Genomic DNA, 15,596 nt, shown 5'->3' on the forward strand with positions numbered 1-15,596 from the left:
ATTCCATTTTGTCCCTGGGGGGCTCGGATTACCTTTTTGGGTTCCGAATCAAAGTATTGAAATATGAGTATTATTGGACTCGTTTAAACTCATAGACTACTATTTTGACTATATTGGACCTCAAAAAACAAAAGGAAAAAAAGAAAAGAAAAGACTATATTGGACCCGATTTGTCACGCCCCCAACTTGGGCCTGGACGTAACACGGCACCCGGTGCCTGACTACATGTGCCGAGCTAACTAATTGGCTGACTGAATCAACATGTGGTATCATAACATACTGAATGCGGAAAATAAACCAACACATGCTAATATGCTGAAAGTCTGAATGATATAAATCAATATGCGAAAATGCTAAGATATGTCTGAATCATAAACTGGAGCCAACCTGGCTTAACCTGAAAAAGCCTGCGACTATGTCTAACTGTCAATCAAGTCTATGAAGCCTCTAATGAAGTACTGAAAATACTAAATGTTGCCGGTACAAGGCCCCCGACATACCTGATTGTCTATAACTGATGTAAAGACTGTAAATAAATGATAAGGCCTCGAAAGAACTGGGGCTCACCAATCAGCTGATACTGGAAATCGTAGCAAGCAGATGTGTCGTCCTGTAAATCGTTACTTGCATTGCGAGATGCAAGTCCCGGGCAAAAAGGACATCAGTACATTTGAATTGCACTGGTAAGTAAAGCCACTGAAAGAAGGAAATGTAAGTACTCAAACTAAAACTAAATTGATAATTGATAACTGAAGTGAACAGAAGAAGTAAGATAAGAATACTTCATTTTCTGAATGGAGAATCACCTGCTTACTGAGATCACAATCTGTGGCCTCAGGCTCAATATAAGTGCACAAGTCTGTGGCCTTAGGCCCAAGTATACTTATAAATAAATGTGGCCTTAGGCCCAAAACACAGTTGTTCAACAATAAACAATTTATATAAAAGAGCTGAGAATCATGCTGAAAAGTACAACACTAACATACTGAGCAATGACTCACTGAGACATAGTCATGAACTAATTATAAGAACTGAAGCTTTGACTATTTATAAACATGCTGAATATCCTAGACTGGGACTCATAGGTATCAAACACAAGTCTATATTGATTACGTACTGAGCTCACAACGTTCGGAATGAAAGTCATGAACGAATTTACGAGACTAGAGAGTAGAAACTCGCAACTATTCAAGGAGACTAAGGCCGAACTATATTTCGAGGCAATTCGTAACGTTGTAAAAGAAATGTAGCGGAGGGAGAATCATTAACATTCCCAAACGTAAAGAGTTAGCCTCATATACCTTAACTTCCTGCCTTTGAGCGTAATACAACGTTCGTCAACCCTTCAACTTTAATCTATAGCAATAAGTGTCAAAGGGATTCCATATTAGCAATAATATTCATGCTTTGGTCATCTAAGCATTTTATCAATCACTTAGTGGGCATAAAGCTCCACAACCTTCATTAATGGTGTTTTCTTCGCCCAACTCCCATTCTATTACTTCTAGGCAATTCTCAATCTCAATTAAAAGTAATCAACATCATTCTTCATCACCCATATGATTACAAAAATTCTAAGTCAACAATCCAAAACCCTACCACAGTTTATATGATTCTCTTTATCAAACCCATCAACTTATGGTCCAAGAACTTAGAGTCGAATTATCAATTCTCCACTACAAATGATTAGAGAGTAGAAACATTACCTTTTGAAGTTCAATCCTCTTGAATTTGAGTTCTAGGGTTTCTTTGCTCAACAATGATGTCTCAATAGAATATCTAATGATTTGAAGGGTTTAATCAAGTTCAAAGGTTATTAGGGACTTGAATTCAACGTAGAATCATTATAGAACTTACCTTGGAGGGTCCTTGAGGCTTGGGACTTGTTCTCTCTTGCCTTAGGATGATTTTTCTTGATAAGGGGTGTTAGGGAACTAAACCCCAAGCTTAAATATAAGAGAAAATGCGAAAATCCGACCCATGCGCGTTGGGCCCATGTCGCACGCCCAACGCAGGGTCTCACTCAGACTTTTGTCAGAGAGCAGGTTGTTCCACTCTAGCCCATGACGCGTGGCCAATGCACACGCACACTTTGGCGTCGTGTGGCCAATGCAGGTGGCCTGCCACACTGAGCGTCTTTGTGATGATCGTAATTTCTTCCTCCGATATCCGTTCGGCCTAATATTTATATAGATTGAAGTTATTTTCACGTACTACAACTTTTATTGAGGTAACTTTCCAATTTCCCAACTAATCAAGGGGTTATGGTTGCCCGAAATAGGCCCCTCGGCCACTTTTGCAAAAATAAGAAACCTTCTAGATTTCGTTTTACACTCTCAAAATGATTCGTACCTTAGTTTGAGGACCCGAGATGTTACACGATTTTGCAACGAAATTATAGTTTTGACCTTCGAGGGTCAGAATTGCCTTTTTTGGTGACTTTTTGGGTCCAAAACAATAATATAACAATATAAGTATCTACGGATTCGTATTTTAATGTAGATTTTATTTTTGATAGTCTTTGATCATTCGGGAACATTTCAAAAGGGAAAGGCTCTGGCTTGAGGGTTCGTGGCTCCTATTTCAGCTCCGAGGCAGGTTACGGTTTATTTCTTTAGACTACGATTGGAGAGCACATATAATTTATAAATGTTGAGGGCTATTTGGCGTGAAAGGGGTGTCCCACCTTAGCGATTGTGATGAGCACTTGGGTGGATACCTGTGTAACTGTATGGGTTGTTATTGTGAATAGTAATTGAGACGGGGAATGCATATTAGGGCTTCCGGGCATGGTTGTGGTGATAAATCTGCTAGGTTGATATGATTGTTATTTATGTGGGTCATGAGATCCGTGTTGATAAATACTTGCAATTATTTGATATTATTTACCTCATCATTGCATGACTTATATGACTTGTGAAAGAATGATCCATGTTGGTGCTTCAGTTGAAATATTTGAGGGTCCATGATATACACGTGCTTATTCATTCCTACATATATGACATATGGTACTTTATATGTTACATACATGCATTCATTCTTACATACTGATGGATAAGTGGTGAAAGAGGCAAGATTGAGGTTTACAAATTATGATGATATGTGGGATTGGGTTGAATGCCGTAACATATATATATATAAAATTTATGGATCGGGTTGCATGCTGAAACATATAAATAATCCTAGATCGAGTTGCATGCCGCAACACGGTATATGGACGCGACTAGATGGAATATTATGATCATTAGCATGTGTGTACCAGGTTTGATATTGACCAATGCATTGCATTCATGTATTTATACATCCATTTATCCTTATTTACCGTATGTGATACGTGTTACCTGCCTTAGTGTGAGACATGACTTAAAAAGGCATAGTTGGTGAAGTTAAGTTGAACTGATGTTCTGAGTGTTGGATTCAACCTTTTTATTATATATGTGTCCCTTCGTTGTCGGCCTATGGTTCCTACGACTGCTAGTGGTTGTACTCATACTACACTTGTTGCACTTTATTTTGGGTCATTCCATGATCCAGTTCTAGGCCTCGAATTTGATCCCGAGGCGATTCACTTGGAGATTCTAGGGTGAGTACAGTTGGACCAGCAGCCTTGGATTTCCTCTGCTTATGTTATTCTTTCCTTTATATTTTGAGAGAGTTTTCTTTCTCTCGTATCTTCTAAGACTTGTAAATTCTATTTGAAGATCTTGTACGAGTTAGACCAGGTTTTGGGTTGTACTTGACCAAGTTACTTCTCCCCCCCCCCCCCCCCCCCCCCCCCCGCGCGCGCGCGCGCGCACACACATATATATATATATATATGGCTTCTGCTAACCTACTACATGAAGATAGTAGGTTAGCATTGTACCCACTTTTTGTTTTCTAAAATACCCCTAGCAGCATACTAGTACTGACATATTGATACCTGGGTTTTTTGTCTTCACAAAGTGAGTATAAATTCACAGTACTCTTTTCTCCCTCTTTCAATTTTCCCTTTTACTTCTCATCTGATGGCATCCAATGGAGATGGATTCACTTGGAGATTCTGTTCAGGAGGATCTGATGCAACTCTTCCTTCGTTCTCGCCTTCTTAAACCAACATGGTCATCTGACAGATTTAGTTTAAATTTCCCTTTCATTTATCTATTAATATTTTGACTTCTGAATCTTGTTAGGAGCGTCTTTTCGAAAATAGAAAAATAGGGAAGCTGGGAGTATATTTTCCTTGCAAATATAACAAAAAGGCTGAATGTCATTGAAAAATTAAATGTAAAGATTTATGTTATTAATAAACTTTTGAACAAAAATTTATAATTTTAGATAGTATCATGCCACAAGAAAATGAAATATATTACACTACAAGCTGGTCACCAGATGAAAAGGAACACTAATTTCTTACCTTTAGAATGTAATGAAGAGAAGAGATCCTTAAAAGAAATTTTAGAATTGGACAAATCTCATATGGCTGGAGATGGAAGGTTAGAATTTTGATAAAACGAATCATAGTTGCAGATGGAGTTCTCGCCAGAGCTTTCAATAGAGAACCAATGGAAGATTGGGGTCTAGGAATGTTTGGAGGGAAATTAAGGATTTTGAGGGAAAGACCAAACTACCCCTGAAAGTTTCTACTTTAATTAGCTAATAGGATTTTTTAATCCTACAATATGAATGCGGTAAGATAGCAAAACCCTATACCATTTATATATATATATATATATATATATATATATATATATATATATATATATACATGTTCAGACTGTTGGATAATGTTGTAGGCGTAGTCAGTTCTTTATTTTATTTTATAACGAAATTGCTATTTTAGGGATGATCTCGCCTACCTGGTGGGATGGTGTAGGTGTCACCATGACTGCGAATTTGAATCGTGACAGGACAATTGTCCCATTACTCTGGTGCTGCATCCTATTCAACCTACCAACTACATATCAAAATTGTCAAAACAAAACAGTTGGTTCCTCATTCTTCCTAATAAGATCATCTGTCTAGATGTTGCATCCTGTTTGCTAAATTCCTTTGCATAGCTCCTCTGCAATAAACCACTTGCACAATTGTGGCTTTCAGCTTGGTGATGCTGCCACTCTTCTGCTAAAAGTGCCCGAGATTCCTCTCTCCATATCATGTATACCTCGGTAGCTAGGTTCTGTTGAAAACATTAAACTTGTTCACATTATTAAATTTGTTCACATTATATTTAATTTAATTCATGAACTAGTAGATTAATGTATTAGGAGATACATGAATTGGTGGAAAGTTCTAGACTAGTCTAGTGAGTTCTTATTCATATACATGGAGGATGTGAAGTATGAACCTATTAATAGTGATACATGTATGCTAGACTAGATACATGAATGAATTCACCTATAAATAGTCATGTAGCCATTTGATCAAGTCAAGTTGAAATAGAAAATCATCTTTCCTCCATTTCTCTTCTTGGGAGTTTTTGAGTGTTTGTGTTGTCTTGCTCTCCCAAATTTCCAACAGGTTCATCCTATAGATATGTCCCCATACTGAGTTGCCTCTAGCATTGGTGATTCCCCAGTTTACTTCATCACTTCAGGTTGTTGGACTTCTCTTCATTCATTGCCATTGTAAAACCTTGTTCCATATTGCACTTGACACTGGACAGAGAAAGAACAGATGGTCCAGTGTCTCAGGTTGGCTAGCACACAGTGAACATGATAAATCATCAATGTCAGTCCATTTAGCCACTCTTTATCTTTAGTTTGCAGCCTGCCATGTATGACTAAGTACATGATAAATATCCGTCTGGGAGTGCCATAATTGATACAAACAAGCTTTCTCCAAGTTGCGTTTTGGAATTCACCTCTGAGTTGGTTATACATCCATTTGATAGGGAATTTATGAATTTGTTTGAGATCATGCTCCGGCACTCCTATTTGGTCCGGGTAAGTGGCTGCTTTAGGTGTTTTTTCACCATCTAGGATGTTTGTGTAGATTGTATCATCCAGGCAACCTACACAAGGAATATTTCATGGAGCAAAATGAGGTTTTGAAAATCAAAAGAAGAGCTAAATGAGAAAAATTAGAGGTATCAAAATTTAAAATTCTATACGATACATTGCACTTGCTTAAAGTATTTAGTTATTGAAAAAGGTACATATTATAGTCCATATTAATTGAAGGCTATTCTTGACATTTTAAATATACATGCAATGATTCAATTCATTTTTTGCCGTTATAAGATTAAGGGGGCCTGTTATATCTTTCACAAGGTGAAGGGGTATTGATTCCCAAGTCCAAAATATTAAAAATGTTAAGTGAAATTTGCTCAAAAAAGTCCGTGTAAGTAGTGCATAGTTTAACCCGTTTCTAGAAAATATCACTACTGACATTTTAATGCAAGAGCTATAAACCTTCAACTCTAAAGCACAAACTTTAAATTCTCTTTGTTTTAACCCGGACCAACTTTAAAATATAACTATTCCTGCTACATTTTAGAACCGCCAAATGTAATTTCTAATGTTTAATGATAAATATAAAAATAAATATTCCATATATCCATTGTGGATCAGTGCAAAATACTTAAGCGTAATTTCTTGAAAATTCAGGTATTGTAATAGTCGAGCCTTCTACCTCTAGTTAAATGAGATTCGACAAAACTTATAGACCAAACGTTTAAATAAATTTAATATATTTAAAAATTATTTCAGCATAACATAGAACTTTTAGAACTTTACTTTTGAAAAATTCTTCCTCTTCTGTGATTGGTAAATTCTGAGCATGCTGGTTCCCTGATATGCAGCAATATTAATACCTAATAATTATTAATTAGTACTTGAATGACGGCCAAAAAAAACTGTAACAAAAATAAATTGTGAAATAAAATGCAATAAACATTTAATAAGAACCAACAACAATGAGTCATGGCTAAAATAGTCTGCACAACAGAAAACAAACAATGCAAAGTAGAAGAGATAAAACTTCTAGCTCAAGAAAATAATAATTAAATTTAAAAAACAAACAACTAAATTGTTGGGACCATGCTAGCAAGGGCAGTGACATCTAGTATAAAAAAAAAAATCACAAACTCATCAATGGACTCCTAACACATACGAAGGACTGCAGTTCGTTCGAGAAATTCCTATCTCGCTATTTATTTCTGAGATGTTTGAATTTTTTTAAAACTCCATAGATATGCAGAAGAGAAATGTTATGATCCCACTCGAACCAAGACAAAACTTTTACTTGTTGGAGCATTTTTGTCCTTTTCTACAAAAAGAATAATAAAAACTCTTTTTTTTTTTTTTTTAGAGAAGCTATTTCTTTTACTACTTAAAAGCTGAAATATCATTTTCACTATTACTCTAAAGTATTTATTTCTTCACCAAAAGTTTGGATATACACCTTAGTTTTCTAACATGCATGTTTTTTGCTTGGCAGAATACATCGATAGGCCTTTAAACTTGCCAGTAAATTTCATTTATAAACACTCAAACTACGACATGTACTGAGAGCACCAAACATGATAAAGTGTTTCTATTAGACACTTCTGGCTCAAAGTTTGAAAAAGTTTTTGTGCGTGTTCTCAAAATTCCATTGCTTAGACACGTTAATCATGTAAAATATATAACCTCTTTTAATTATATACATTAGCCTCAATAAGTCGTAAAACTAAGAATGTTGTAAAGCTAACTTTTTCAATTTCCGCTTAAAAATAAAAAAAGGTATTCAATTTTCAAAAGTACTTATTTCTTCGCCAACAATTTGGATATCCAAGCTTTTAGTGGTCTGTTAGTCAAAAGGGATACATTTAGTCAAAAGTATAATGGCAAGGGTAAAATCATAACGGAGGGTAAATGCAGACCTTTTCCCAAAGTACATGGTTATATATGATCCTTTTCCCTTTCTTCTATGTATATGCTCTTGTATCCCTGAAATTTCTAGTTAATTTTTTTATTGCAAATGAATAATTTCGATTAACTACTTTTCTTTTATAATAGCCTATGATATATATATATATATATATGCGACCCTTAAACTTGTCGAATTTTTTCATTTAGATACCTTACTTCTTCATGTAGACGACTTGCACAAAATACTCTACTTTCTTCTAAGTTAGAAAATAAAATTGATGATTGTTTGAGTAACTGTTTGTATGGTTGACCGTCGACCCATGATCCTTAATTATTGACCGTGGTTACGTTTGGGCAACCATTGCCGGGGTCGGCCTGTGAACTTCAAGCCTCCTTTTTTTTCTTCCTTTTGTAACTCGCAGTAGTTCAATGACACGGTTCAACTATGTCTAATGGCTGAACTCGTGATTGGTTCTTCTCCATCAAGCGTGACTACGGTTGACAAATTTGACCACGGTTAGTCCCTGTCCCTTCTGTTATAATAGTTGAATCTCGACATATGACACTTTCAGTTTCTATTTATCTAAAGAGTTGCAACGTATAGGAATACCTTTTTTATCTTTCTAAAGTTAAGGCAGCAGATCGGTTTTCGTCTTTCGTTATTTTATCTAAAAACCGCTTTTGCTCAAACTGGAAATTGTGAATAGTGGAAGAACAATCCATTAGGATTGAGTTGTGGCACGAGAAGGCAGAAGGCCGGTGCCTTGATCAAGACCCTTTTTGGCGTGAGTTGCTTAGTGTATAGCCCCAAAGAAAGTACATAAGGCATTTCACACTCGCTTTTCAGCGAGAGAATGCCCTGAGAAAAAGGGAATCATCATAAGCTGTGTTTTCTTTTTCTTTGGTAATCACCACGAAGCCACGGTTTCATTATTGTGTCTCACCTTCAAAAACAACTGGATTTCTTTAACTTATTCACTTAATTAGCTTAGTGAGACAAACAAGTTTCAGCTCCTACTTTCACAAATTCGAAACAACAAATGAAATCTCAGAATCTGTTTTGACACTGCAAGGTCTGGATTTAACATTTTTGCCTAGAGATAGCATTTTACAAAGAAGATTCAGATTTTAAATGCGGTTAGGCCTGTTATGGTTTGCCCTGAATTTTTCTACCTTATTTAGATCCTACAAATTGTGTTTTACTTCAAACATGTTTTATTGGTGGAACAGGTTTACTTGGTAGAAAAGGACTCTTTTATATCTATCATTTTCTTGGAGGAGAAGTTTTGTACTTTTATAAATGGAGATCATTTCTTCTCACACAACAACAAATTAGCATCCACAATGTAGTCATTTAGAGAGTCTTGTTTGTTTTTTTTTTTTTGGGGGGGGGGGGGGGAGGGGTGTGTTTCTCTCAATAATTTTATGTTTTAATATTAATTTTTCATATGTATTCAGTTGATCAAACCTTATTAGAATAGTATGGTTCTTTTAGTATAGTTTTCTTTGTCGTCTGATTTATCTAAGGTTTGCAATTATTAGCTTCCGCATGACGCCGTGATTATTTTGATCCCAACAAGTGGTATCAGTGCCAAGTTCAACAAGGTTGAAGACAGGTTCAAGACGGATTCAAATCAAGAGCAACCAATTTGATGATAATGAAGTTTTTGTCAACAAAATAGAAAAGGTCCAAAATACTACAGGTTGACACATGATTTTTGACCTCCCGTAATTTATTTTTATTACTTAGGGTCCTTGGATACTAAATAAGACAATTTTGCACACTCACAGAAATTCCGAATAATTTTAAACAATTATTCAGGTCACTATTTTACTTCTAAATTAATGGGGGAACCTTCAAGGCTCTATTAATTATTCAGAAATTTATCAGCAGTTTTACAGCATTTTACAATATTTTTATAATTTATCAATAGCAGAACAATTTTAAACAATTGTTAATTTAATTCGGTAAAATCAGAAAAAATAGATAAAAGGCAATTTATTTTTATTTTATATCCAAGGAATTTGAGTAATTAAGAGACTTTATAATTTTACCCCTCAAGCTTTGAATTATTGATATATGTGCATATTTGTGCCATTTTGGCAAAATTGTTTTAAAATTATGATTTTAGTTATTGTTATTCTTGCATAAATGACCACCTCATAATTAACCAATTCATGGTTCAATATAGCTGGGGTCAATTTTGCAAATGCTGAATTTTAAATGGCCTTAATTGAAATGTCCAAGCCATGGACAAATTAATTAAGGACATTAACGCAAAATTAGTTTTAATTGGTTAAATTAATTATCAAAATAAGGCTATATTTGCAAATGGTTAATTGCAAGGCTATTTCTGCAATTGATTACAAAGGTTGGTCATAATTGCAATCCTCATCAATTAAGGGTCAATTTGAGGCCATTTCTATAAAAATGAGTTTTAAAACCGTTGGATTAATTTAATTACGTCTCTGCTTGACCTCATTTTAATTATTTCTTGTTGCAACTACGTACGTTAAATGACGACCAGTTTTACTAAAATTCATATTTTGCCCCTACGAGTATATATACATTCGATATACGCATATATACGCTTATAATATACAAAAAAAAAACATTTTTAAGTTAAAAAATAAAGGGCCAGGTCCAGCCCATATCAGTTATAATACTCCCTCATAATAAACAAAAGAGCAGAGGGGTGTCATTGCAAAATCAAAAGGGGGCTAGGGTGAAAACCCGAGCCGCCCTATGCACCTCTCCACCTTCCACTCCCACCCTCTACGAGAAAACCGTCCCATCGCCGTGTAGACATCACCACTGTGACGCCGGTGGCATGACAATACAGAAAAGGACGAGACTCGTCCTTACTTTTCGATGCTTTGCACGATTTTCCGACCAAACTTGTCCTTAAAGGTACAATCCTTGATTTTTACTTTTAATCTCTCTTTTCTCAATGGTTATACTCAATTTTTAGCCGTTAATTTCCTTGGATGTAATCTCAACCGCCCCCTTTGTTAAATCTGAGTAAAAACTGGTTGTTACCACATCGAAAATTTAGGGGTTTGTTGCTGTTTTGGGGTTCTATAAATAGAACCCCACATCTCCATTGAAAGAAAAAAAAAAGGAAGTTTTGGCTGTTTAAAAATCAGTGAAAACAAAAAGCTTGACTTGATATTCTTGATATTAATTCGAGTCTTAAGGTAAGTTCTTTTAGTCAAAAATTTGTTTCTTTTTTCTGTTTTTAGTGAGTAAAAATTTGGTTATTGTATTTTTGTGAGTGTTGGCTGAAGTTTGGGAAAGGGAGAAGGCTCTCAATTTCATTCTTGGAGATAGGCTGTGCTAAAAAAAGGTAAATACTATTTTATTTACAACTTTTTTTAATTTCTTGCTTAATTAGTGCTTTAGTTTCAGTTTTGGTTAGTTTATTGTAGTATTTAGTAATTGTGTAATGTTGCTTACTTGTTGATGTTTGAGAGCTGTTAGAATAGGATTTTGATGGCTAAAATGGTGATTTGATTATGGTTGATAATGGTTTGCTAGTAGAGATATTAGATTTCTCTTGAATACTTCGAAAATTTGTACAACGTGATTCAAATAAGCTGTTTGATTGCCTTTAGTTGGTATGGAAACAAAATTATATTGATTTCATTCAGTCTTATACTTGTTTGCTTATCCGGCTTACACTTGCAATGTGAAATTTATGTGGAATTTTGGGAGGTGGGTGTTAATCTGTCTCACTAATGCATCAATATGGTAAAAAACTGAGTGTGAGTCTTGTCATTACTCTTGGTTCTTCTTCTCTGTTTTGTAACTTTTACTTACTTATGAGAATAAAAAAAAAAGATGCTTTGCCTAATTTTGAAATGGTGAAATGAGGTCTGTGTCTTGCTCAATTGCATCTCTTTAAGTTCTGAAGATTATGTATGCCTCTGCTTCTTTGTGCTTGGATTGATAATTGATTTTGTCTCTATGGGTCATTGGTAATTTGATCATGTTTGATCTTTCTCAGAGCCTGTCTATTGTTATTATGGTCATATCATGCCCTTGTTTGTTCTTGTGTTTGAAAATAGTTGTTGTAATGAACCAAAATTCATCATGCCTAGATAATGCACCTCTTTTATGAACTTGCCAAGCTTTCAAATGCCTAAATGCTGAAGTCATGTCATTTAAATTGTATGGTTTGCCTATTCAGTGTCCAGAAAGTATAATAAATGCCTTCCCCTCTGTAATCCCTAGACCATGTGTACTGCATCTCTTTTGTCTTGAGCTGTTAGTGGCCAGGTTGCTCATATGAAAGTATGAAACTTGTAAGTTTCACATGTTTTGATTGTATTTAGGAACCTTGTACTGTGAACCATGCTCAAACTGCTGTTTTGTTTGCCCTTCTGTGGTGATTGCTTGATTTGACAAAAGTTGTTAAGTCTTGCATGGCCTGGGAACAGGTTGTGTTCCTCCAAGGTCTAAGTAGCATGACATTGAGTCTTTGAATCTTCCTGATAAGTGGTGTCACATGGTTGTCCTATTATGTTGCTTGACCTTGCTCCCTTTGATAACTGATTGCTGGTTCAACCTGTGTATGTTTGTCATTCGTAAATATCTTCAAAAAACCAAATCTGTCCTCATCTGTGATTTACTTAAGGTCCAACTTACTGTAGAGTCATCATGTACCATGGGTTGTTCTTTTCCTTTTTGTGTTGTCTTAAGTCTTACTATGCCTCGTCACTCACTTACCTGATCAAATAGCATTGATCCCACTTCACTATTCTGCTGAGCTTTAGCTGAATCATTTGCACCTATACTTGCCTTATTCTACCATTATATCTGAGTGTTTCCCCCTACATCTTGTTTTGAATGTTATTTTCTCTTAGTTTGCCTCTGTACCCTGTATGATTAACTGGTCCAGTGTCCTGATTCTTGGGTTACTTGTCTTGGAACTTTGGGACCTTATACTTATGCTGTCAAGACCCTGCACCATGTGTTTCAAACTACTTGCCTGTTTTCTCTGTTTACTTGCTCTTCTTGTGCACATGTGTATCCCTTACCTATTTCCCTTATCTGCAAATTAACCCTGTGTATGAGTATGTCCAGTGACCTTAGGCACACATTAATGACACTAGAATTGACTCAACTTGTGACTTATGTGCCTTGGATGACTGATATGGTTTGCCCTTTTAAAATTCCTGCCTGCTACCTGCACTCGACCATGCATCCTATACTTGGAATTGACTCTTGCATTGACTTTCATGCCTCTCTTGAACTTATAACCATGGATGCAATGCCATTATTGACATTAAATCCTTGGTAAGTCTGCTGCTGTGCCTTCCCATATTTGAAAATGTTCCCTCGGTGTCTTTCGATGTATGAAGCCACACTCTACTTAGATTTGCATTGTTGTTTTGAGTTGGTTGTCAACCTGATTTGCCTTTGACCATCCCTGAGATGCCATGATATAGCTATCATCCTATAGCACTCATTTGCTTCTCTTCAACTTTTTTGAGTATGTGATCATGGTTGATATTCATGCTCCTCTGAATAAGTTTAAGCATGCCTCTTTCATTTTAGTATGCATACTTGACATATCTGCCTAGGTCTAGTTATATTTGGCTTAACTGATTGTGGCTGACTACCACTTGCTGAATATGAGATGCTTCTCTTTGAATTAAGCTTGTCATTGAGTTTTAAGGTGCACATTTACCCATCATGTTTGTTCTCTGATGACATGTATCTACTGCCTACACTTTCTTTTTACTATTCAATGTTACCTGCTCTTGCTGTAGCTCTAAGTCCACTCATGAGATGGTTATTGTCTGGTTTGCCTTTGCTTGTCCTTAGTAACTGCGTATTTCTTCCATTTTGCCTTGCTTACAGCTACTGTTACTGCTTGCCTTTGCCCCTTCAAAGGAGTTGTGTGTTTGATTTGTTATTACTATTTTGTGTCATTAAGGTCTTCTATAATATGAACTTCATGTGTATGTACTTGTATATTGTCTCCTTTGATTGCTTACTCTTCCCTGTATCTATGTGAAAACTGTACCAACCCTCACCATGATTACTTGTATATTTAAGTGATCTCCTGGTTCTGTACTCTCTCAGTCCCTTCTAATGAGATTCAAATAGATCTAGGACCAAGTGTGGTAATTGGGGGTTGTCTTAATCTCCCCAGTGTTAGCCATGCCTGGGGGTCCTTTGAGACCCCTTGGAACTTGTACGACATCGGGAATACGAGATTAAGACCTAGTCCCCATGCCATTCTAAGTCTTAGGATAATTTGAGCACTATTTGTATAGTCAAATGGGTAAATATGGATCAAGTGTGATTACCTTATATATGTGTGTGTATGTGTGTATACTTTATCTTATATACATGTGTGTGTGTTTATAACTTTAGTCATTTACCTTAGTGATAAGTTCAGCGATTATAAACTAACCGGTGTTTTTTTTCCTTCCTCCTCCTCCTCGTACGTGGCCGTTCGGGTCTAATTCAAAGCCCACCCATTGGGCCTAAGGGCCAAATGGGAATATTATTTCAAATCGAGTCCGAAAAGACAAAGAAAATAGCAAGGCGCGCAGAAGGCCCAGTCATGGGTGAAAATGGTCAACTAGGGGCTTGGTACGCCCCTAGTCTAACTTAGCCTCTTCATATTCACTCACATGTTGTTTAATTTGATAAAAACTTGTATTCAAACTCATAATATATTGGAAACCGTATGATTGGAACTAGACATCTTAGGACAACGGTTCTTATGCCGTTTAGTCGACTTTGGGTCCCCGTACGCGATTTTCAAAACCACGGACTTAAACATAATGTTTTTTTTTACAACTAAGTACAAAAAATCACTATTGAGACCTCTCAATATAATAAAGCTTTCAAATAAATCACTATTGATTTTTCTAAGTTTAAACGGCAATCACATTTTTATATAATAAAGGTATTTCACAAAAAATAAGTTGATTAACTTAATTCCTACTCCAAATAGAGACAAATGAAGGATTTTAAGCACGAATTTCCCAAAAAAATAAACGGATATTTATGGATAAGATACACTCGTTCAAATATAAAATGCCTTTATAAACATTTAAAGAACTTACGTGTAATATAAAATTCCGGATAAGAGAACTCTAACCTAATAAAAATATGCAAAAAATTATTTATGACAGTTCTTTACGGGAAAATGAACACAAATATAAGCATTTTAAGCAAATACTCAGACATTGGAATTCGAAGGTCAACTCTATAGTACGGATCCTTAATACAGGGGTGCCTAACACCTTCCCCGAGGGATCATCAAAACCCTTACCTAGAACTCTGGATTACGAATGTTTTTTCACGGTATTTGAATAAACCCTTCAAAACTGGTTTTCCTAATTTCCTAAAAATGAGGTGGCGACTCTTTTTCAAAACAAAATCTAAAAGAGCACCAACGAGTTCGTAGTAGCTTTTATGCCCTAAACCCGCGTAAAAAGCGAACCGTAACACTACACGTGGAAATGAATTTTTTAATCAAATTTTCAACAATCCTGCTGCTGAACATCTTTAAAAATAAAAAGGTATATTTTTAACTCATACTTATTTTCATGCTTGGGCTCCAATTTTCTACTCATGCTTACTTTTTTTTTTTTTTTTTTAATGCATGAGCTCCAATTATTAACCCTTGCTTACCTTTGACGCTTGAGCCAATTTCAATCCATGTTTACTTTTAAGCATGGCTTCAATTTCAATCCATGCTCACTTCTAACGCACAAGGTTTCAATTTTTAACCATTGTAA

General features: G+C 35.7%; 1 long non-coding RNA gene across 1 annotated transcript; it reads left to right on the plus strand.

The window, feature by feature from the left end:
• The first annotated feature begins 10,600 nt into the window (after window positions 1-10,600).
• LOC132065794 (uncharacterized) lies at window positions 10,601-14,546 on the plus strand. Its single transcript, XR_009416793.1, has 2 exons — window positions 10,601-10,743; window positions 11,121-14,546. It is a non-coding gene; the product is annotated as an uncharacterized LOC132065794 (long non-coding RNA).
• The last annotated feature ends 1,050 nt before the right edge of the window (window positions 14,547-15,596 follow it).

Source organism: Lycium ferocissimum, chromosome 7 (genome assembly GCF_029784015.1).
Source record: "Lycium ferocissimum isolate CSIRO_LF1 chromosome 7, AGI_CSIRO_Lferr_CH_V1, whole genome shotgun sequence".
Lineage (NCBI taxonomy): Eukaryota > Viridiplantae > Streptophyta > Magnoliopsida > Solanales > Solanaceae > Lycium > Lycium ferocissimum.